The 24,864-nt window shown below is 44.3% G+C and overlaps 1 long non-coding RNA gene across 2 annotated transcripts in view; it reads right to left on the minus strand.

Annotated features, from left to right (window-relative positions):
• LOC129649806 (uncharacterized) overlaps positions 1-24,864 on the minus strand; it is a 75,236-nt gene that overhangs the window by 4,902 nt on the left and 45,470 nt on the right. Inside the window, exon 4 of one of the 2 annotated variants that reach the window (XR_008713295.1) lies at positions 17,815-18,542. The exons of the other annotated variant lie outside the window; for it this stretch is intronic. This is a non-coding gene — a long non-coding RNA (uncharacterized LOC129649806). Of the gene's footprint in view, positions 1-17,814; positions 18,543-24,864 lie in introns of those variants that run through there. 2 annotated transcript variants of the gene reach the window in all.

The raw sequence follows: 24,864 nt of genomic DNA on the forward strand, positions 1-24,864 counted from the left end.
ACCTGCTCGGCACTGTCCCCAGAGAGAACCTGAATACTGCATCCTTTAGGTGTGACACCTGGGATCACAATGGGTTGCTTTCCTTGTCTCAGAGGGCCTTGTACTCTTACTTTGACTTAAAGGATGTAATACAAAAAAAAAAAAAAAAAAATTAAAACTAGAAGATTTTTTCCAAGAGAAGCCTGGGACATGAAAGCCAAAATTAGATCCTCAAGGGACTTCCCTGGTGGCCCAGTGGTTAAGACTTCCCGCTGCCAATGCAGAGGGCAGGGGTTCGATCCCCAGTTGGAGAACTAGATCCCACATGCTGCAGCTAAGATCTGGTGCAACTCAAATAGATAGGTACTTTAAAAAAAAAATCCTTAAACTGCCAAGAAATTGTTAGACGTGTGAGAAGACTGAACACCCAAATAGAATAAAAGGAAGTCTCAGAATCCCCCGCTGTGCAGAAGGGCCTGGCACTGACATGAACATGTCCAATTTCCCAGCATCACTGAGGGTGGGAATCTGCTTCCTTCAAACACCACCATGACTGTTCTGAAACATAGAACATTACATATGTTTGTGTATTTATTTGGCAAGAGGACTGAACGGTCACTGGAGAGATTATCTTTCCTGGAAAGAACAGGATTTAGAAGTTGGAGCAGCAGAGTTCTGACCTACCCTTTTATCAGAATTGGAGGGAAAAAAGCAGAAAGTTCATCTGGCCTCGGGAACTGCTACTTCTCCAGGATAAGAAATGATTTTTCCCAGAAGTTAGAAAACAGTTAACTTTTCAACCCCCCTTTTAATGTATTTACCAAGAAAAGACTGTGCTCAAAAACAGTTGTGAACTAATCATGGGATTTTCATGTGTTCCAAGGCTGATGAATACCATGGCAATAACAATGTGCCGCTTCTAGGTCTATCATTACTTAATTTAAAATATCCACATGATTACAAGACTGTTTTTAAATGCATTCACTATCTCAGAGTCCTCAGTGTGTAATGCAAGGCCCAGGATTCTTTTGTGAATTGGTGCATGAGAGGTCAGTCACTTCAGTTGTGTCTGACTCTTAGCAACCCTATGGACTGTAGTCCGCCAGGCTCTTCTATCCATGGGATTCTCCAGGCAAGAATACTGGAGTGGGTTGCCATTTCCTTCTGCAGGGAAACTTCCCAACCCAGGGATCGAACCCACATCTCTTATGTCTCCGGCATTGGCAATCAGGTTCTTAACCACTAGCGCCACCTGGGAAGAGCTTTCAGGCTTCCCAGGCAGCTGAGTGGTGAAGAATCCACCTGCAAACACAGGAGATGCAGGTTTGATCCCTGGGTCAGGAAGATCCCCTGGAGAAGGGATTTGTAACCCATCCAATATTCTTGCCTGGGAAATCCCACGGAGTCAGACACAACTGAGTGGCTGAACAACAGTAACGTGAGATTCCTGGGAACACTGATTTATCCCTGAAACCCCTTTCAGAAGATCTCCTGAGGCTTCTTCCCCTGCTGCTGCTGCTAAGTCACTTCAGTCGTGTCTGACTGTGTGTGACCCCATAGATGGCAGCCCACCAGGCTCCCCCATCCCTGGGATTCTCCAGGCAAGAACACTGGAGTGGGTTGCCATTTCCTTCTCCAAGGCATGAAAGTGAAAAATGAAAGTGAAGTCGCTCAGTCATGTCTGACTCTTAGCGACCCCATGGACTGCAGCCCACCAGGCTCCTTCATCCATGGGATTTTCCAGGCAAAAGCACTGGAGTGGGGGTGCCACTGCCTTCTCCTGACACAGATATAAAGCAGAGATATTCTTTCATAAGCAGGTGCTGAAGATAAAGAAAGAGGGCATTTTATATAAATCCTGAGAGGGAACACCTTAAAGGGAAACTATTTATCCGCGATTCCCTGTGACTCTGGGAGCCGATGGCAACAATGACAGGTAGGCCACATCTTCAGACACGGGTGCCCTTCACCCCCTGCTTTCACAGCATCCCCAGGTCCTGCTCTGGCCATCATAACTTTCAGATGACACCACCAGCTGGCTGTAATTACTCTCCACGTGTGTGACCAGAGTGGGAACACTGACAGGTGACAAGTGGCCGGTCCTCCCACGCCACCGACATGAGAAGATTGCTCTTTGATTTATGTCTGGAGCCCTTGCCAGAGACCATGGAGCTGTCGGCGACTCTATTTGGTGGACTTGACACTGGCCGGGAGCTCTTATCACAGTCACGCATCTCTGCTCCCGACATGCCGGGCTGGTGTGCCTGGCACTGCAGCTTCAGAGATGCCAGCTCAGGTGTGTGTCTGATGCTGCGCTTCATAGAAACCTGGGCTCATTTCTTCTGCCCTCATGGCCTGAAGCGGCCCCCCTCAGCACATCAGGAGATGGTCCGCAGGGTTTCTACAGTCTGCTGCCCACCACGTGTGCCCGGGTCAGCCTCAGTACAGAAAGCCTGGACACTGAAGAATCGTCTGTCCTGACCTCACTCACCTTGTGAAGGGTGAGCTTACTAGTTTGTAACTCAGAGGCACAGGTCCCGGTTTAGCAGGAACAGTGCTAGTTTGCACCTGGTTAATTATCATTACACAGAGATCAAATCAGTCAATCTTAAGGGAAATCAACCCTGAATATTCATTGGAAGGACTGATGCTGAAGCTGAAGCTCCAATACTTTGACCTCCTGATGCAAACAGCCAACCCATTAGAAAAGACCCTGATGCAGGGAAAGACTGAAGGCAGGAGAAGGGGGTGGCAGAGGATGAGATGGTTGGATGCCGACTCAATGGACATGAACTTGGGAAAACTTTGGGAGATGGTGAGTGACAGGGAGGCCTGGCGTGCTGCAATCCGTGGGAACGCAAAGAGATATGACTGGGCAACTGAGCAACAGCTACAATTATCATTAATGCTTCCTTTTACTCTTAAAATGTGCTAGTTTGGATAGAAAAGTATCTGGTCGCTCTATAATCTACCTGCCTGTTTCCTTCCTAGTTCCTCTATAGAAAGTTAAAATGTCCAGTACTTATGAATGCCCAGCATCAACAGGAAATCATGAGTCTCACCCCTTCCCTTTACACAGGACCAGATGACAACCAGTTTTATTTGGGGATTGTCTAAAGCATTCACATGGTTCTTTACAAGTTGCTTGATGGAGGCTTTTCAATTAAGGCTTCTAATAACTATCTGTTTGCCATGTCAAGATAATCCTAGTTGAATTTTATTTTCATGATGTGAAAAAAAAAATATTTGAAATCAACTAAGTCATTTTCTACTTTTCCAAGCTGAAAACAATAGCTCCCTATCAGCAGCCATATTATTAATTCTCAATATTATGGTATGAGATGTGTGTGCTCAGTCTCTCAGTCATGTTCGATTCCTTGTGACCCCAGGGATTATAGCCCACCAGGCCTCCTCCATCTGTAGGATTTCACAGGCAAGAATACTGCAGTGGGTTGCCATTTCCTTCTCCAGGGGATCTTCCTCACCCAGGGATCAAACCTGAGTCTCCTGCATTGGCAGGTAGATTCTTTACCACCGAGTCACCAGAGAAGCCCCTGAGTCCTTGAGTTAGTAGCTCAGTTGTGTCTGACTCTTTGCGACCCACGGACTATAGCACACCAGACTCCTCTGTCCATGGAATTCTCCAGGCAAGAATACTGGAGCAGGTAGCCATTCCCTTCTCCAGGAGATCTTCCCAACCCAGGGGTCAAACCTGGGTCTCCTGCTTTGCAGCTGGATCATTTACCATCTGAGCTACCTTATATCCATCTAAATAGTTTTGCTGCATCAAGACAATTCTAGATTAAATGTTTTGCTCATGATTTTAAAAATTTATTTGAAATCAACTAAGACATTTTCTGCAAACACCCTCTTCCAACAACACAAGGGAAGACTCTACACATAGACATCACCAAATGGTCAACACTGAAATCAGATTGATTATATTCTATGCAGCCAAAGATGGAGAAGCTCTATACAGTCAACAAAAACAAGACCAGGAGCTGACTGTGGCTTAGATCATGAATTCCTTATTACCAAATTCAGACTTAAATTGAAGAAAGTAGGGAAAACCACCAGACCATTCAGGTATGACCTAAATCAAATCCCTTATGATTATACAGTGGAAGTGAGAAAGAGATTTAAGGGCCTAGATCTGATAGATAGAGTGCCTGATGAACTATGGAATGAGGTTCGTGACATTGTACAGGAGACAGGGATCAAGACCATCCCCATGGAAAAGAAATGCAAAAAAGCAAAATGGCTGTCTGGGAAGCCCTTACAAATAGCTGTGAAAAGAAGAGAAGCAAAAAGCAAAGGAGAAAAGGAAAGGTATAAGCATCTGTATGTAGAGTTCCAAAGAATAGCAAGAAGAGAAAAGAAAGCCTTCCTCAGTGATCAATGCAAAGAAATAGAGGAAAACAACAGAATGGGAAAGACTAGAGATCTCTTCAAGAAAATTAGAGATACAAGGGAATATTTCATGCAAAGATGGGCTCAATAAAGGACAGAAATGGTATGGACCTAACAGAAGCAGAAGATATTAAGAAGAGGTGGCAAGAATACACAAAAGAACTATACAAAAAAGATCTTCACAACCCAGATAATCATGATGGTGTGATCACCAACATAGAGCCAGACATCCTGGAATGTGAAGTCAGTTGGGCCTTAGAAAGCATCACTACGAACAAAGCTAGTGGAGGTGATGGAATTCCAGTTGAGCTATTTCAAATCCTGAAAGATGATGCTGTGAAAGTGCTGCACTCAATATGCCAGCAAATTTGGAAAACTCAGCAGTGGCCACAGGACTGGAAAAGGTCAGTTTTCATTCCAATCCCAAATAAAGGCAATGCCAAAGAATGCTCAAACTGCCACATAATTGCACTCATCTCACATGCTAGTAAAGTAATGCTCAAAATTCTCCAAGCCAGGCTTCAGCAATACGTGAACCGTGAACTTCCTGATGTTCAAGCTGGTTTTAGATAAGGCAGAGGAACCAGAGATCAAATTGCCAACATCTGCTGCATCATGGAAAAAGCAAGAGAGTTCCAGAAAAACATCTATTTCTGCTTCACTGACTATGCCAAAGTCTTTGACTGTGTGGATCACAATAAACTGTGGAAAATTCTGAAAGAGATGTCAATACCAGACCACCTGACCTGCCTCTTGAGAAATCTGTATGCAGGTCAGGAGGCAACAGTTAGAACTGGACATGGAACAACAGACTGGTTCCAAATAGGAAAAGGAGTACATCAAGGCTGTAGATTGTCACCCTGCTTATTTAACTTATATGCAGAGTACATCATGAGAAACGCTGGACTGGAAGAAACACAAGCTGGAATCAAGATTGCTGGGAGAAATATCAATAACCTCAGATATGCAGATGACACCACCCTTATGGCAGAAAGTGAAGAGGAACTGAAAAGCCTCTTGATGAAAGTGAAAGTGGAGAGTGAAAAAGTTGGCTTAGAGCTCAACATTCAGAAAACTAAGATCATGGCATCCGGTCCCATCACTTCATGGGAAATAGATGGGGAAACAGTGGAAACAGTGGCAGACTTTATTTTTGGGGGCTCCAAAATCACTGCAGATGGTGATTGCAGCCATGAAATTAAAAGATGCTTACTCCTTGGAAGGAAAGTTATGACCAACTTAGATAGCATATTGAAAAGCAGAGACTTACTTTGCCAACAAAGGTCTGTCTATTCAAGACTATGGTTTTTCCTGTGGTCATGTATGGATGTGAGAGTTGGACTGTGAAGAAGGCTGAGCGCCCAAGAATTGATGCTTCTGAAGTGTGGTGTTGGAGAAGACTCTTGAGAGTCCCTTGGACTGCAAGGAGATCCAACCAGTCCATTCTGAAGGAGATCAGCCCTGGGATTTCTTTGGAGGGAATGATGCTGAAGCTGAAACTCCAGTACTTTGGCCACCTCATGCGAAGAGCTGACTCACTGGAAAAGACTCTGATGCTGGGAGGGATTGGGGGCAGGAGAAGAAGGGCACGACAGAGGATAAGATGGCTGGATGGCATCACTGACTCGATGGACGTGAGTCTGAGTGAACTCCGGGAGTTGGTGATGGACAGGGAGGCCTGGTGTGCTGCGATTCATAGGGTTGCAAAGAGTCGGACACGACTGAGTGACTGAACTGAACTGAAGTCATTTTGCACTTTTGCAAGCTGAAAACAGTAGATCCCCACCTGCAGCATATTATTAATTCTTAATATTATGGTATCAGATACAGGTAAACAAATAGATGATAAATAGATTCTATTTATAATATTGCTCTTGTTTTTCAAAATGATTTTACATTCATCTCCTTCTGAAGATGTAACCACCCAGTGGTTACACCCAATGGTAGATTATGTTACCATCCTTAAGAAGAAACTACAGGGACTTCCCTGGTGGTCCAGTGGTTAGGATTCCGCTTCCAGTGGGGGCAGGGGTTCTACCCCTAATTGGGGAAGATCCCTCATGCCATGAGGCATGGCCAAAAATTTTAAAATAAATAAATAAAATGGTTAGTTCTTATGGTAAAAAAAAAAAAAAAAAAAAAAGGAGGAGGAAGAGAACAAGAAACTGCAGGACTCGGGTCAAGGGATGTGTCAGGTCAAAGTCATACAACAAGTTCACACACAGCCTGGCCCAGAATCCAGGCCTGGATGCTGACATCCCAGTTCTGCCCGTCTCCATGGTGTCCGCACGTCACTGTAGGGTCACTGGTTCACGGTCAAACCAAATATGAGAGGCTCTGAGCTACTTCAGAATGCTGTAAACAGTCCTTCAGGGGTGGGGAGGGGAGGGCTCTGTTTTTAACCTGTAATAATGTTTGCTTTTCTCCCCACAAGCTTGGGAAAGGGAGAGCACCACACTGCGTGCAGGCTTGTTCCCTCCTCCTGAGATGCCCAGGGTGCTCTGCAGGAGCCGTCAACTAAAGCTGTGTGCTTAGCTCTGGAGGAGAAACTCAAGCAAACACTGCGCTCCGGGAGTCTTCATGGGTTCAGCCCTTCCGACTCCAGTCTACGGGGTAGCAAAGAGTTGGACAGGACTGAAATGACTGATCACTCAATATTCTTTCTTTTTAATTTACTTATTTTTAATTGAAGGATAATTGCTTTACAGTATTGCATTGGTTTCTACCAAACATCAACGTGAATCAGCTATAGGTTCAATATTCTTTCTGAAATGTGCTGTCCAAGTACAGCTATTAGCCATTTGAGACTCTGAAATGCACTGATGTCAGCTCGCTCTGCGGGAATTTTTTCTATTCTGGGGATACCAAATCAGAATTTCTCGGGGATACTAAAGGCTGCTAGATACAGAAAATTCTACAAATAGAGATAATACACTGCTTTGTGCCCTAGCTCTTAATGTCTTAGCACTAGTATTAATAAATCCAAGTTAATTCTCTGCTGTGGTTGTCTTGCTCTTGTATATGGATGCAGATGTCTAAAGAATGGTCAGGGGTAATCTAGAGCTACATTTACCTTGAGAGGAACATATATCCCAAAACACCTTATTTCAAAAATCCTCTAGCGTGCATCAAGCCAGTGGTTATTAAACTGTAGTACCTGGTGGTCCTGTTGGTTTACTCGCTAAGTCATGTCTGACTCTTTGTGACCCCATGGACTGTAGCCCGCCAGGCTCCTCTGTCCATGGGGTTTCCCAGGCAAGAATACTGGAGTGGGTTGCCACTTCCTCCTCCAAGGGATCATCCTGACCCAGGGATTGAACCCATGTCTCCTGCATAGCAGGTGGATTCTTTACCACTAAGCCACCAGGGAAGCCCCCATAGTACCTGAAGGGATTGTCAAAACAGATTGTTGAGGATTTCCAGGTGGTCCAGTGGTTAGGACTCAGAGCTCTCATAACCAGGGCCCCAGGTTTGAAACCTGATCGGGGAACTAAGATCCTGCAAGCCATGAGGTGTCAACAATAAAATAAAATAAAAACAGATTGCTGAGCCACCTTCCCATCCCCACCCCAAATTCTGATTCATTCAGTCTGGGGTGGGGTCCAAGAAGTTACCTTCCTAACAAGCTGCTAGGTGATGAGAACTCTGATGGTCTGGGATCCACCCTTTGGCTTAGATCCACAGTTTCACATTTTTAAAAATTTTTTGACTAAAAAAATTTTGTTGTTGTTCTTCGTTCTTTTTTAAAAATTTTATTTATTTATTTTATTGGAGGCTAATTACTTTAAAATATTGTGGTGGTTTTTGCCATACATCCACATGAATCAGCCATGGGTGTACATGTGTCCCACCATCCTGAACTCCCCTCCCACCTCCCTCCCCACCCATCCCTCTGGGTTGTCCCAGAGCACCAGTTTTGGGTGCCTGCTTCATGCATCGATTTTGCACTGGTCATCTGTTTCACATATGGTAATATACATGTTTCAATGCTATTCTCTCAAATCATCCCACCCTCGCCTTCTCCCACAGAGTCCAAAAGTCTGTTCTTTACATTTGTGTCTCTTTTGGTGTCTTGCATATAGGGTCATCGTTACCATCTTTCTAAATTCCACATATATGCATTCACATACTGTATTCATGTTTCTCTTTCTGGTTTACTTTACACTGCACAATAGGCTCCAGTTTCATCCACCTCATTAGAACTGCCTCAAATGCATTCTTTTTTATAGCTGAGTAATACTCCATTGTGTATATGTACCACAGCTTTCTTATCCATTCATCTGCTGATGGACATCTGGGTTGTTTCCATGTCCTGGCTATTATAAACAGTGCTGCGATGAACGTTGGGGTACACGTGTCTCTTTCAATTCTGGTTTCCTCAGTGTGTATGCCCAGCAGTGGGATTGCTGGGTCATATGGCAGTTCTATTTCCAGTTTTTCAAGGAATCTCCACACTGTTCTCCATAGAAGCTGTACTAGTTTGTATTCCCACCAACAGTGTAAGAGGGTTCCCTTTTCTCCACACCCTCTCCAGAATTTATTGTTTGTAGACTTTTTGATAGCAGCAATTCTGACTGGCGTGAAATGATACCTCACTGTGGTTTTGATTTGCATTTCTCTGATAATGAGTGATGTTGAGCATCTTTTCATGTGTTTGTTAGCTATCTGTATGTCTTCTTGGGAGAAATGTCTCTTTAGTTCTTTGGTGCATTTTTTGATTGGATTGTTCATTTTTCTGGTACAGTTTCACATTTTGAAAATACCTTTTAAAGCTAGTTTTATTGATGTTAAATGTGTTTAGAAACCATGTAATACATCTAAAAGCCATCTCTTAGGGGCTTCTCTGATGGTCCAATGGTTAGGAATCCACCTTGCAATGCAGGGGATGCAGGTTTGATCCTGGGTTGGGGGACTAATATCCCACGTGCCACAGAGCTACTTAGCCCAAGTGCCACCAACTATTGAAGCCCACACTTTTGTGCCACAACTAGTAAGTCTGTGTGCCTCAAAAGATCCCACATGCCACAGCTAAGGCCAACGCAGCCAAATAAATAAATCAGTTCAGTTCAGTTTAGTCAGTTGTGGCCGACTCTTTGCGACCCTATGGACTGCACACATCAGGCTTCCCTGTCCATCACCAACTCTCGGACCCTATTCAAACTCACGTCCATTGAGTTGGTGATGCCATCCAACCATCTCATCCTCTGTCGGCCCCTTCTCCTCCTGCCTTCAATCTTTCCTAGCATCAGGGTCTTTTCCAATGAGTCAGTTCTTTACATCAGGCGGCCAAAGTATTGGAACTTCAGCTTCAGGATCAGTCCTTCCAATGAATATTCAGGACTGATTTCCTTTATGACTGACTGGAGTTAAAAGCCATCACTTAGAAATGATAAAAATTCCAACTCATTCAAAATCTAAACTGACTGTAACTCAGTTTAATAAATATTTATTACTAGAAGAAATTTCCCCCTTTAAAGCTCTTCATTTTAAAAAAATGTTTTAATTGAAGTATAGTTGATTTGTTTCAGGTCTATAGCAGGGTGGTTCAATTATATATGGCTATACATGGACAGAAGATCCCGGTGGGCTACAGTCCATGATGTTGCAAAGAGTCAGACACAACTGAACATACATGCACACATGTGTATACACACTCATTTCAGACTTTTTCCATTTTAAGTTATTACAAGATATTGAATATAGTTCCCTGGGCTATACAGTAGGTCCTTGTTGTTTATCTCTTCTACAAACAGTATTTAAAATCCTAAAAGATAATGCTGTTAAAATGCTGCACTCAATATGCCAGCAAATTTGGAAAACTCAGCAGGAACGGGAAAAGGTCAGTTTTAATTTCAATCCCAAAGAACCACAGTGCCAAAGAAAGTTCAAACTACTGTAAAATTGAACCCATTTCACATGCTAGCAAGGTAATGCTCAAAATCCTTCAAGCTAGGCTTCAGCAGTACATGAACTGAGAACTTCCAGAGGTACAAGTTGGATTTAGAAGAGGCAGAGGAACCAGAGGTCAAGTTGACAACATCTGTTGGATCATAGAATAAGCAAGGGAATCCCAGAAAAAATATTTACTTCTGCTTCATTGACTATGGTAAAGCCTTTGACTGTGTGGGTCATGACAAACTAGAAAATCCTAAAGAGATAGGAATGCCAGACCACCTTACCTGTCTTCTGAGAAACCTGTATGCAGGTCAAGGAGCAACAGTTAGAGCCGGACATATACAGTGGACTAGTTCAAAACTAGGAAAAGAGTACATCGAGGCTTTATATTGTCACCCCGCTTATTTAATTCCTATGCAGAGTATATAGTGTGAAATGCCCAGCTGGATGAATCACAAGCTGGAATCAAGACTGCCAAGAGAAACATCAACAACCTCAGATATGCAGATGATACCACCCTAATGGCAGAAAGCGAAGAGGAACTAAAGAGCCTCTTGATGAATGTGAAAGAGGAGAGTGAAAAAACTGGCTTAAAACTAAACATTCAAAAAGCTAAAATCATGGCATCTAGTCCCATCACTTCGTGACAAATAGGTTGGGGAAAAAGTGGAAACAGTGACAGGTTTTATTTTCTTGGGCTCCAAAATCACTGTGGATGGTGACTGCAGCCACAAATTGAAAGATGCTTGCTCCATGGAAGAAAAGCTATGACAAACCTAGACAGTGTATTAAAAGGCAGAGATAAGGGTCTGTATAGTCAAAGCTATGGTTTTTCCAGTAGTCGTGTATGGCTATGAGAGTTGGACCATAAAGAAGGCTGAGCACTGAAGAACTGATGCTTTCAAACTGTGGTGCTGGAGAAGACTCTTGAGAGTCCCATGGATAATGAGGAGATCCAACCAGTCAATCCTAAAGGAAATCAACCCTGAGTATTCATCGGAAGGACTGATGCTAAAGCTGAAGCTCCAATACTTTGGCCACCTGATGCGAACAGCTGACACATTGGAAAAGACCCTGATGCTGGGAAAGATTGAGGGCAGGAGGAGAAGTGAGAGACAGAGACTGAGATGGTTGGATGGCATCACTGACTCAATGGGCATGAGTTTGAGCAGACTCCAGGAGACTCGGAAGGACAGGGAAGCCTGGAGTGTTGCAGCCCATGGGGTTGCAGAGGAATGGACATGACTTAGTGACAGAATAACAAACATACACAGTACAGTGTATCTGTTAATCCCAACCTCTTAATTTTAAAGCTCTTTAAGTCAAGATCGCAGAGCTGGAAGACCAAAAATAGGCAGTATTATAGTATCATAGTAAATATCTTTTTTAATCACTTACATTTCTCCACTGCCTGTAGTAATTAAGACAAGGCCCCAACCATTAAGTGCCAGGCATTAATCACTGCATTAACAGTTGTATTATTATCGCTCCTTCCTCTGTTAGTGAACTTCATGCTACTATAGAATAATATTGAAAATTAAAAGAAGGTATAGTATGGTTAAATAATTTGCTTAACCTTGTTTTTCAGTATATCAGCCTATCTAGCCTAGACCATATTTTTCTTGAGTTACATCCTGAGGGATAAAAAAAAAAAAAAAAAAAAAAAAAAAAAAAAACACACCTTTTGGTGGTAAACCTCTGGCCAGGATCTTTTCAAAAACATTGTGCTGATATGACTGAGCTATGGTTCCTCTCATCTTTCAAAAATGCTGCAAGTTTAATTAAAAGTCTTTGTAAGTGTAACAGTATCCAATTGTGCTTAACTCAACTGGGTAACTTCCCTAGAAACAGTTGCAGAAAGTAAAGGTGAGTATTTCTGTCAGTTGCCAGCATCCTTCTCTTAGATTGTAATCTTCTTTTCACTGAAAATAAATAGTAAGATCTCTTTTTTCTTTTTAAGTTTGTTTGCCTTTGTCCTCTGTCTTCAACAATAAAAGTTAACTGAGAGTAGTTTGCTTTTTGTTTGCCTTTTCAGTGTGGCACACAGCCTGTTGCGGTTGTCTAGTTGCTCAGTTGTGTCCAACTCTTTGCGACCCCATGGACTGTAGCCCACCAGGCTGCTCTGTCCATGGGATTCTCCAGGCAAGAAGACTGGGGTAGGCTGCATTTCCTACTCTAAGTGATCTTCCTGACCCAAGGGATCAGACCTGCATCTCCTACATTGCAGGCGAATTCTTTACTGCTGAGCCACCAGAGAAGCTCAACTGGCACTCTTATGGCACAAAGAGTAAATCCTCCAAAGCACTTTTTTTCCAAGTATTTTTCTAGTTGTATGTTAGCACGTGCACGTCCACGTGTGTGTGTACCATGGATGCCTGAAGGAAAGCGTATGATGTGGAAAAGCATTTTGCTTTACTGCTGCCTGCTATTCACATCTGTATCACCCAGCAAATTGTTTGTTATGTAATTCGTAATGTGGTCATTTGTAACATACCGCTCACCCAAGGCCCTGTGTACTCAGATCTTGCAGTGGGGAAAAAATGCAGCACACACAAAAGCCCCCTTTACAGCCAAAATCTAGACAGTGCATCTCAGATCACAAGGATCCACTTCTACCATTGAGGAATTCTTGATAAAGGAGTAAGCACCCAGGACCCAGGGGTCCCAAACAAGGCCCGCCCCCACCATCCTATATAGAAGGGATTCGAGGTGATGAACCGTAGCAGGGGTGAGGTAGAGAGAAAGAAAGAGAAACAGCCATGCTTTGTTTTCCTCAAGATAATTTTTTTTTAATGTCCTGGAGGAAGCAGTGGGGAAGTGTTGGAGTAGCTGAGATGTCAAAGAAACAGCCTCACGAAAGGAACACGGCACTTGAGCAAGCAGTCACTTCTCATCAGCGTCTCCCCACCAGCAAGTGGCCAGGGTCAGACCCGCACCATCCCCGGAAGCGCCTTCAGTCGGAAGAGAATGATTTCTAAAGAAAGAGAGCTCAAAGAAAGATGAAATATCTATGCAGAGTCCCGGAAATGCTCAGCGGGCCAGCTAGTCTGGATGACAGATGCCCTCAGATGTGGACTGGGAGCGACAGGAGAGACTGAAATGGAGGAGAGCTAATGACCTTGTTCCAATGGCCCTCAGACTTCACTTAGCCTCCAGAAAATTGCCTGTGTGGGTCAACGCAGTGAGGTTTGAAACGGCTAGAGAGAAAGGCTGCGGGGGAACGGGCTGAGCTCAGGCGCGGCTTCTAAAGAGGCTGATGGATGTCCCCACTGCAGAGGAGCTGGCAGATAGATGCTCTGCAGAGCTGAGGCACCAGCCGGGTGGGGCTCAGAGGTCCCCAAGACCCGCCCTGGGGAGTTCTTCTCCTCGCATGTCTTGCAAAGTCTCCCCTATCTCTATACATCCTGATAAACAGCCTCCAAAATGAAGTCAGGACATCAGATCAGTGTCATTCCTTTGGTGACTCATGATCAGGGCATCTTTCTCATTAGGCACAAGAGAAACGTGAGAGGCCGACCTCCCACCTTGTTGCAGGTCATTCCTTCCAGGCTTCTCTCCCAGACTAGAGGAAACTGCTTTAGGAAATGTCAGCAGGCTGGTCTTTTTCTCTGAGGATTTGACACTCTAAATTTATTTCAATAACTGTTTGTTGAGTCCCAACACAAGTGAGGCTTCATGGTAGAATAAAAAGTTCATGGAGCTAGGAGAAAAATTTCTGGAGAACTGCAGCCAGGAAATTAAATGATGCTTGCTCCTGGAAGGAAAGCTATGACAAACCTAGACAGTATATTAAAATGCAGAGACATCACTTTGCTGACAAAGGTCCATCTGGTCAAAGCTATGGCTGTTCCAGTAGTCATGTACGGATGTGAGAGTTGTTCCGTTAAGAAAGCTGAGAGCCAAAAAAATCAATGCTTTGGAACTGTGGTGTTGGAGAAGACTCTTGAGAGTCCCTTGGACAGCAAGGAGATCAAACCAGTCAATCCTAAAGGAAATCAACTCTGAATATTCACTGGAAGAACAGATGATGAAGCTGAAGCTCTAATACTTTGGCCACCTGATGTGAAGAGCCAACTCACTGGAAAAGACCCTGATGCTGGGAAAGACTGAGAGCAGGAGGAGAAAGGGGTAACAGAGGATGAGATGGTTACTGACTTTGAATTTGAGCAAAACCCCAGGAGATAATGAAGGACAGGGAAGACTGGTGGGTTGCAGTCCATGGTGGTGGCGAGGAGTCAGACCCAACTTAACAACTGAAAAATAACAAAATAAAACTCCCCCAAAATGGTGTTCTTGCTGTCCCTGCAGCCCTTGTCTCCCATTTGAAACTGGGTGAATCTTCACCCTCCCTGAGACTCCCCTGCAGGAGTGTGGTCCTGATGAGCGTGAACAGGGCTGGCCAATAAGATGTAAATAAAACGTGTTCACATTCAATGACAGCCTGTCCTCTGGCAGCTTACAACTCAGCAATGTGATTCTCTACAGCATAATTTGTCATACAAACCTGATCATTTTGAGAATGAAATGAGGTATTATTAATAATGATGGGAGGAAAACAACCTAAGTTTCCATTGACAGGTGCATGGATAAAGAGGTGGTACATGTATACAATGGAATATTACCCAACCATAAAAAAGAACAAAATAATGCCATTTGCAGCAAGATGCATGCAACTAGAGATTATCATGCTAAGTAAGGTAAGTCAGAAAAAGAAAGACAAATACCATATGATATCACTTCCATGTGGAATCTAAAATATGACACAAATGAACCTATTTACAAAACAGAAAGGGACTCACAGACATAAACAGTAGACTCGTGGTTGCTGGGGGAAGAGGGTGGGGGGAGGGGATGGAGGAGGGAGGGTTAGCAGACGTAAGTGACTGTATAGGTAGATAGGATGGATAAGCAACAAGGTCCTACTATATAGCACAGACAGCTATATTCAATAACCTATGATAAGCCATAATGGAAAAGAATATTTTTTAAAAAGAATGTGTGTGTATGTGTATGTATCTGTGGCTTTCCCAGGTGGCATAGTGGTAAAGAACCTGCCTGTCAATGCAGGAGACATGAGAGACGTACGTTCAATCCCTGGGTTGGGAAGATTCCCCTGGAGGAGGGCATGGCAACCCACTCCAGTATTCTTGCCTGGAGAATCCCATGGACAGAGGAGTCTGGTGAGCTACAGTCCATGGGGTTGCAAAGTCAGACACAACTGAAGCGACTGAGCACACACGCAGGCACGTACCATCTGACTAGGGGATGTAGGGGGCAGAGGGCCACTTCTGGGAGAACAAAAGAGTTCTCAGAAGGGGAGGGGGGTGAAAGGGCACTTATGAAAAGGCTAGTGACTTTCTGGAAATACAAGTGGGCCCTTAGGAGAACAGTTGGGAGATGTGATAGTTTTTGTAACAATGTCTTTGGTTGTGGTGCCAACTTTTTCCTCTCAAAACAGAGATTAGAGTTTTTCCTTAGGAGGGGATTTACAAAAATTGGGTTCTTTTGCATTTTGTTTGTTTTGGTAGGCTCTGCTTTCAGGCAGATAAAGGATCTGAGGTACTCAAATGCCTGACCTCAAAATAATTCTTATGCCAAAGTGGCATATTTGGGGGCTGGTATATCAAGACCCCCTGCAATGTTAACAAAGTGGATTTGGGTTTGAGCACTTAGATTTTCTTATTGGAATTAAGTATTTTCATTTTCTTATGGGAAACTTCTTTGAAATCATGTAGGTTATGTGGCATTATTTTGCAGTTTTTAGTTTGAGCATGAAGCTTTTTCTAAAATAAAACTGTTTGTGGACTCGTACAACTACATTAAAATATCCAGGCTATTTACTGCTTGGAATGTCCCTAAAGTATTTATTCATCAATTAGGGTATCAAAATAAGATCATAAGAACTAGCTTAATTTAAGAGAATTTAAGTAAAAATCTTATAAAGCAGATGCCTTAAACAGGAAATAGAGTCTTCTCTATTTTGAAATGCCATTGTATACATTTAACTAAAAAGGCAAGTAGAACTTGTAAAATAATTGAATTACTAAACACCTCCCATGACATTAAAAATTGCTATTTTGTAGCTTGCTTTATGTAAATTGCCAATAGAATTGTGTTTTACTTGATGAATGAGGATTTTGGAAGGAGGCTGCTGTCAGACGATTTAGCAATAAAACAAAATAGCGAAGAAGACATTAGGTTTTTATTGCTAATTTACTCCTTAGTTTCTCATTGCACAGGGGTAATTCCCCATCAGAATGAGGTAATAAGGCCTGATGGACATCAACGTGCCTCACCTTCAGAATGCGGGTGGTGCCGGCCGTGTTTGCTCAATTTTACCACATCCTGTGATTGGGGAAATGCTTCCATGGAAATGAAGCTGTTTTCTGTGGGGTCTGTTCCTGACAAGCTATACTGCAGCCGCAGCAAAAATGATAAGACAATAAATCATCTGGTTTAGAACCAAATCCACCAACCAAAAGAGAACAGACGAAAAACAAACAGAAGGCCCCTAAATGCTACTCCACCCGTGAAGACAGAAATTGGTTTATCTAAAATATGTAAACAAGCAAAGCTAGTAGGAAAGAACTGGCCTGCCAATGCAGGAGACCTTAAGAGACACTGGTTCGATTCCTGGGTCGGGAAGATCCCCCGGAGGAGGGCATGGCAACCCACTCCAGTATTCTTGCCTGGAGAATCCCATGGACAGAGGAGCCTGGTGGGCTACAGTCCATGGGGTTGCAAAGAGTCAGACACAACTGAAATGACTTAGCAAGTACACACAGACACAGTTGTGTTGAAAGGATGTGTGGACGGATGGATGGCAGGAATAATCCATCCTTCCCAGTATTCCTCTCAGTAAGCACAGTATCTCAACCGAGAAAATGCAGAGCAGAAACAAAAAAAGGAAGACTTAGAGAGGGAGAAAAGCAATATGAATGGAAGCCCACTCTCCAAAGCATAATAAATATACCTTCATTGGGAATTTTGATTGATATGGTGAGTTGTTTTATAATTACTTCTCCAAGAAAAAAAAATGAGGCACAAAGCATATGTCATTAGGGACTTCCTTGGTGGTCCAGTGGCTAAGAACCCCCTCGCTCCCAACGCAGGGTGCCCGGGTTCAATCCCTGGCCAGGATGCTAGACACCGCATGTCACAACAAAGATCTTACGTGGTGCAACTAAGACCAGGGACAGCCGAAATATAGTAATGAAAAGAAAATATTTTTAACAAACACACCACCGGGCAGTGGACAGGAAAAATGTCTCCATAGCAGAGCACAGGTCCCTGAAGACAGGGATTCTGTCGCGACTCTGATCTGCTCTAACCACCTGAGCCATGTGGAGTTCCCCCACTGGGAGAAGCACATTTCAGAGAACATCGACCCTCCCCTTTCCCAGGTCATGCTGACATTTTTACCCCTTTCTAAACGTCCATAGTAAAGATAGTCACTAGGTATTATCAGTAGTTAGAGAAAGGAATCTGAGAAAAAGATCCAATATACGCTGAGATGTATACAAATTATACAGAGAGCTTCTATTTATTGGTGGAAATGGCAAATACAGATATGTTGTATGGAGCCCCTTGGGAGAGATACTTGTTCTGATGGCCCTGGGCCTCAGTGAACCTAAGACAGAGGGACCCACTGTGTGATTGTTGTTGTTCAGTCACTCAGTTGCGTCCTTTACCATCTCCTGGAGCTTGCTCAAACTCAGGTCCATCGAGACAGTGATGCCGTCCAGCCATCTCATTCTCTGTCGTCCCCCTCTCCTCAATCTTTCCCAGCATCAGGGTCTTTTCCAATGAGTCGACTCTCCATATCAGGTGGCCAAAGTACTGGGGCCTCAGCTTCACCATCAGTTCTTCCAATGAATATTCAGGGTTGACTTCACTGTGTGATAGCTCTGGGCTTCTTCACTGTTCATAGGGTGAGGGGGGGTGGCGGGGGGAGCGCCAGCCCTCTGCAAGTGAGTCCTGGGGCACCAGAACTCAGGGAGCCGAAGCAACAACGGAAGACCCAGAAGTGTGTTTACCCCATACATTCCCGTTTCTCCATCTATAAGCAGGAATCCATGATTTGAAAGCTCTCCGGGGGAGTGACACTGATTTCTGAAACTAATTAAGCAACAAGAAGTGCATGAAACTGAGAAATGGGGCAAGTTTAAGGCAAACATCAGAAGAGACTCCTGAAGTGACTGAAGAAGGCTTACAGGCTGGTCTCAACCTCCAGACTCCACTTCGTTTTGATTACGCTGCTGAATCACAGAAAGGGAGAAGAATCAGAAGTAATGGATTTGAGAATTACTTTTCCCATTCGATCTATGGGAATGATTAATATTCTTAAATTTCTCCAAGACACACTGCATGTGAGCAACTGGGCTGATTCTTGTAAGTCATTACAGGAGGAGCAAGCTGTTAGTGTTTTTGTTTCTAATTCCTAAGGTTCTAATTTTATTAAAGTTAAACTGGGCTATGAATTGGTTGTATAACCATGGGTAAATGACCTAATATTTAAGATTTAGGACAATCATTCCTAAACTGTGCTGTATTCTAAAGGAGGAGGTGATATGAACTGAGAAGGGACTTTTAAGACCTAAAACTACGGACTTTCCTGGTAGCCCAGTGGCTAAGACTCTGCACTTCCAATGCTAGGGGACCCAGGTTCAATTCCCAGTCAGGGAACTAGATCCTGCATGCTGCAACTAGAGTTTTAACAAGAGTCCACATGCCTCAGTAAGACCCAGTGCAGTCAAATAAATTAATTAAAAAAAACAAAAACAAAAACCACACATCTTCCCATACATAGAAAAGCCATAAATTCTTTAACTTGGGAGATCTGGTTTTCTTTGGTTAACAATAATATTTTGATGTTCAGACTACCTGCCCTTTGTTGCAAAACTTATATATAACCTGGCTCCTCCCCTTGCCTCCTCAGAGAAGTTCTCTCAGAGTTACTTGAGATGCTGTCTCCTGGGCTTAAAGCCCTAAAAACTCCCACCAAATAAAACATAACTCTCAAAAAAAAAATAAAAGAAAAAAAGAAGACCTGAAGCTGAAGCAAGAAGCTTCATAAAGTGCAATTATGGGTAACTTGTGGGTAGCTTCCATATGGGCAGCGTCATGTGGATGACCACTCAGCAACTAGAGACTCTGTGCCACAGTGAAAGAGCCCGCAGGACACAACAAAGATCCTGCATGCTTCAACTAAGACCCGACACAGCCAAGTAAATACATTTACAAAGCGGGGGTGGGGTGGGGGTGGGGGCAAAGCTAAAATGAGAATCTGACCGCCAGGAGGAAGCACGTCTGCAGGGACGGGAACCAGAGGTCACCATCCCCCCATCCGGGGTCTCATGACCTGTAATCATCTGCGTCCGCAAAAGGCTTTCTCCCAGGTTTCATACTCCATGAAGGCGAGGGTAAAGACTGACAGGGGACTCATCTGACTGGGCTCATTCCTTGTGAGTTCAGCTGAAGCTCAGTCACACAGAAGGGAAGGGAAGGAAGGGGACTGGGGGCCTGAGCTGACAAAACAGAGTCGGTGTGGTTCAGCCATATAGTGGAAAATTCTGTGGTTTTTAGAATAAAAAGGAAACAAGAAAGGGATCTAGGTTCCACTATCAGAACTTAATATGGTGGATGTGAAACGTACTTCCCCTGGCTTGGAGGGTTGGAATAAGAGTAATTATCATCAGTGTCAGAACTGAACGAAGTAACTGTATCCATGCCCCACTAACAAGTGACATAGTGGGTTATAGGTACCCAGAGGTATTACAAGCGACTGACAATGTATTAATTCTACCAGTAATTGAGTCACTCATTCATCAAACATTTATTGAGTGCTGAATGGCAGACACTAATCACACAAGTTCTCAAAACCCTATAATGGTCCTTTGTGGCAGAGCTTTCTCCGCTGAAGCTGTTTCCATAATTGAATTCACAGGGAGGCTAGTCAAATATTCTGCAAACCTTGCCAGCAGGCTGAAAATCTGCTTATCGGATTACAAAACCACAGCCAGAGCCAAGGTTGAGAGGAAAACCGGACTTAACACTCATCTTACTCTGTTTTATCATTGTTTTTACTAGATGACTGGAGATTACACAAAGACTAGGACAGAAAGAAAAGGTAAGAAGATGCAGAATGCTTTTAAAGTCTTTAAATGTTCTAAAATAAAAATTAAGGAAGCAAACCAGGAATGAAACATCCTGGGTAGCACAATGGGGCTTCCCAGGTGGCTCAGTGGTCAAGAATCCGCTTGCCAATGAAGGAGACTCGGGTTGGATCCCTGGGTGGGAAAGATCCCCTGGGGAAGGAAATGGCAACCCATTCCAGTATTGTTGCCTGGAGAATCCCATGGAAAGAGAAGCCTGGTGGGCTACAGTCCACGGCGTCGCAGAGTCAAGACCACTGAGCGACTGAGTACACACGCACAGGTAGTGCAAACATCTCTTCTTCCTTTTCCTAAATATTCCCACTTGCCAGACCAGCTAGCTGATAGAAGTCCATCCAGGGAGCATGGGGAAGGCAGCCATTCTCCACTCCTTATTCGGTCTACTTGTGGAAGATCCCCTGGAGGAGGTCATGGCAACCCACTCCAGTATTCCTGCCTGGAGAATCCCATGGACAGAGGAGCCTGGTGGAGTACAGTCCACAGGGTCGCAAAGAGTCAGACACGACTGAAACGACTTAGCATGCATGCATGTGTACCTTGATCGGTTATAATTTGGGTCACAGTTGATTTGGTCATAACATGTAAAGCTGCAAAATTTCCAAATTTTTTATGGAGTTAAAGGAATCCGATTTTTTTTTTCCCTAGAAGAACATCATTCTCATTCACTTCAGCTCTGATATGCTTTCTCAGCAGCATGAGAAAGAAGTCTGCTGCTGCTGCTAAGTCACTTCAGTCGTGTCCGACTCTGTGCGACCCCATAGACGGCAGCCCAGCAGGCTCCCCTGTCCCTGGGATCCTCCAGGCAAGAGTGCATCAGAACTGAGAAATTGAGGGTAACCTGGTTCTGGGCAGGAAGACTTGAGCAGACACCTTGGAGGGAAGGAGGGGGGGTTCTCCTGAATTCATCACCAGCCCTCTGCTCCTTTACTTCTCTGTGGTCTCTGGTGGTAGAGGAGAGAGGCTTGTAAGTGTTTTCCTTCCCCAGGGAAGCTTTAAGAAAACAGCACACAGCCTCTGGAATAGACAAGGCCATTCATTCTGCTCCAGCATGATGATAAAAAAATAAACCAGTGAGGAACAAAGTTTAATCTGCTCCAGCAAACACTTCCGATAAAGCCAAGTTCAAACTCCTCATTATCCAGTGTTAACAAACTAGGTGGCATTCCCTCTGCCAACACTAAACAGGCTTCCCTTCTTTCAGACACTGGCTTCAAATTTCTCTTAAAGGACACATAAAATAAAGTACATCAAACAGCTCACTGATACTTTCCAACCGGGCAGGAAACGTGCCAGCCACACCAGCCATCGCAACAAGGAAGACAATGATCTTGATTGCCAGTTTTCACCCACAGGAAGTAACTAGCCTAGGCCCAGTATTTATAGGCAGTTAAACTGTGCTGTGGGCTTTCCAGGTGGCACTAGTGGTAAGGAATCCGCTTGCCAATGCAGGAGACATAAGAGATGTGGTTCGATCCCTGGGTGGAGAAGATCCCCTGAAGGGGGAAACGGCAACCCACTCCAGTATTCTTGCCTGGAGAATCCCATGGACAGAGGAGCCTGGAGGGCTACAGTCCAAGGGGTCGCAAAGAGTCGGACACGACTAAAGTGACTTAGGACACACGCCAGCTGTGCTGTCCTGGATAAATACCCCCGTGTGGCTGCCTTAAAGCACAACCAAGAACACTGCTGGACAAAAAGACAGCTGCAGAAATGAATGTTCGATCCCGGAGGAGGTTGGAGTTTCAGGATCATAGAGGGGATCCCTGGCTAGAGAGAGATACCTGTGAAGAAAGAGTGATTATTATTAGAAGAGCAAGAGGCCACCGCAGATATATTAATACTTAATGCATCCTACCATCATCTTTAAGATAAGTAACACGGCCTGGAGTTGAGCACAATGAGATAACTGAAAAGTAGGATTCCACTTTATCATTTGCGATTTACAGCCTCAGGGTGAGAGCTGCACAAAATACAAACTCCTCCTGGATTTCCGAATCAAAGCCATGCAATTAAACTTCCCATTATCAGAAGGAAATCCGGTACAAAAGGGATTTGGAAGAAGGATGTTGGCCCAAGCAATAGTGGAATTTGGTGGGTTAGACCCTGGATCTTCTAAAAATTCAGAGCTTCTTTTCTGCAACCATTTGTAAAATCCTTGGCAGAAACAGGAAAAATCCATATGCTAGACACTTTCCAATTGGGCTAACACTGAAGGAAGTGAAGAGGGAAGCACAGACCAAACTCAGAGGGCAAAGGGACTGATGTGTGAAAAGAAGTGATTAAAGGCTTCTCTAACGCCCCGCTCTGCTGAGGAGCAACTAGAGGGGACGTGACTCTCCTCAGAAAGCATCCACAGAGTGTAAACAACAGAGTCATTACTGAGCTCAACAGAGGGAATGAATTGGGCTGAGGTTAAGGACGGAGAAATTTAGACTTAATGTCTCCGAGGAAAGGAACCGCCAGAAAGTGCAGCGTCTCCCCCGGGGGGTAACTGTCCTCTCACACACCAGGCTGCACTGAGGACCCAACAAGCACGTCTCCAGTCCTCTGGATCAGAAAGCCCCTCATAAAATAGCAGGATTCAGGGACTCCCCTGGTGGTCCAGTGGTTAAGACTCTGAAGGGGGCCCAGGTTCGATTCCTGGTCAAGGAACTAGATCCTGCATGCAGTTAAGACCCAGCACAGCCCCCACCTCCTCCCCCACCCCCAAAAAAAAGATCTGTTCTATTTTTGGAGAAAACAGAACAAGGATTCTATGCTATTTTTTGGAGAAAATAATTGTCTAACATTCCTCTCCAAGAAGGAAAAGTCTATGGTGGGAATCAACACAGGGAGTCAGTTTTAGAGGCAGAGAAAGAATGAACAAGAGAGAGGCAGGTGACTGGCAAGCAGAGAAGAAAGTAGAAACTCCACCCCATGCAGAGTCTTCAGAAAGACAATGGGGGACCTGCCACCAACACAAGCTCCCTCAGAGGTTCTGCACTGAAAGCTTGGCAGGGCGTCTTCTCGAGTTGATCAACACAGCATCATCTTTTCTTGAAGAAGCCTCAACACTTGGAACCATTCTATCATGTGAAGTGGGCTTCCCTGATGGCTCGGCAGATACAGAATCTGCCTGCAGCGCAGGAGACACTAGAAAGTTGGGTTCAATCCCTGGGGTCGGGAAGGTCCACTGGGGACGCAAACGGCTACCCACTCCAGTATTCCTGCCTGGAGAATCCCACGGTCAGAGGACCCTGGTAGGCTACAGTCCACAGGGTTGCAAAGAGTCGGACACGACTGAGCAACTAAGCCCAAGCACCATGTCAATTGTCTGTGTCCTTTAGTTGAGTTCAGTCACTCAGTCCTGTCTGACTTTTTGCAGCCCCATGGGCTGCAGCACGCCAGGCTTCCCTGTCTGTAACCAACTCCTGGTGTGTGCCCTTAAGCTGAGAATTAATTCTCTAAAAACTACAATAAGGGAGTCTTTGTAATGTTTTCCGTTTGGAACTGAGAGTACTGGCTCAGAATACAAGCTTGGCATCAAACAGATCTGGGTTCAGATTTCAGCTCTGCTATTTACTGTCTGACTACTGGCCGATTAAGACAACTTTGCCATGACCTAAACTCTCAGCTGAAGATGGGGTATGATACAGATCTCTGGCAGCTGGTGTTCTTGAATGGCAAGAATTATGCTGGAAAACTCAAGCAGGAATTTACTGGAAGGATATTACCAGGCCCCAGGAATCAACCACAGGAGGGCTGCATGAGCACAAGCCTCCATCTGCTTCTGGCTCACGCAAGCCTGGGCTTCACAGGGGGTCAAGCTCAGATCACCTCTTCTTCATTAAGGGACCCACAGGGACCCTGCTTAAGGCCACATGTGCTGGCTCAGTTGTGAAATGTGTTTTAGAAGCTGGTAAGGATGGAATAGGATAAGTATTTGAAACCGTGCAGAGTCTGACGTGGAAGAAATACCCTAAAACCCAATTTATTGTTGTTGTCAAAGTACATTTTTACATAAGAGTGGATATGTTTGGTCAAGCAAATGAAATCAAATACAAGCTTTTTAGTCTGTGTACTTAATAAATAGAAGTGTTCAATAAACACATTAATAGATACTGTCAGCACTGAAGTTATGCATTTTAAACTCCACACACACACACACACACACACACGGTTTAATGAATCACTTGGGGGAAATAATGCAGATCTATGATATCAAATGGGCCTCCCAGGTGGCTCAATGGTAAAGAATCTGCCTGCGAAGCAGAAGACATGGGTTCGATCCCTAGGTTGGGACGATCCCCTGGAGAAGGAAATGGCAACCCACTCCAGTATTCTTGCCTGGGAAATCCCGTGGACAGAGGAGCCTGGTGGGCTGCAGTCCCTGGCATCACAAAGAGTCGGACACAACTTAACAACT

The sequence above is a fragment of the Bubalus kerabau genome, chromosome 4 (genome assembly GCF_029407905.1).
Source record: "Bubalus kerabau isolate K-KA32 ecotype Philippines breed swamp buffalo chromosome 4, PCC_UOA_SB_1v2, whole genome shotgun sequence".
Lineage (NCBI taxonomy): Eukaryota > Metazoa > Chordata > Mammalia > Artiodactyla > Bovidae > Bubalus > Bubalus kerabau.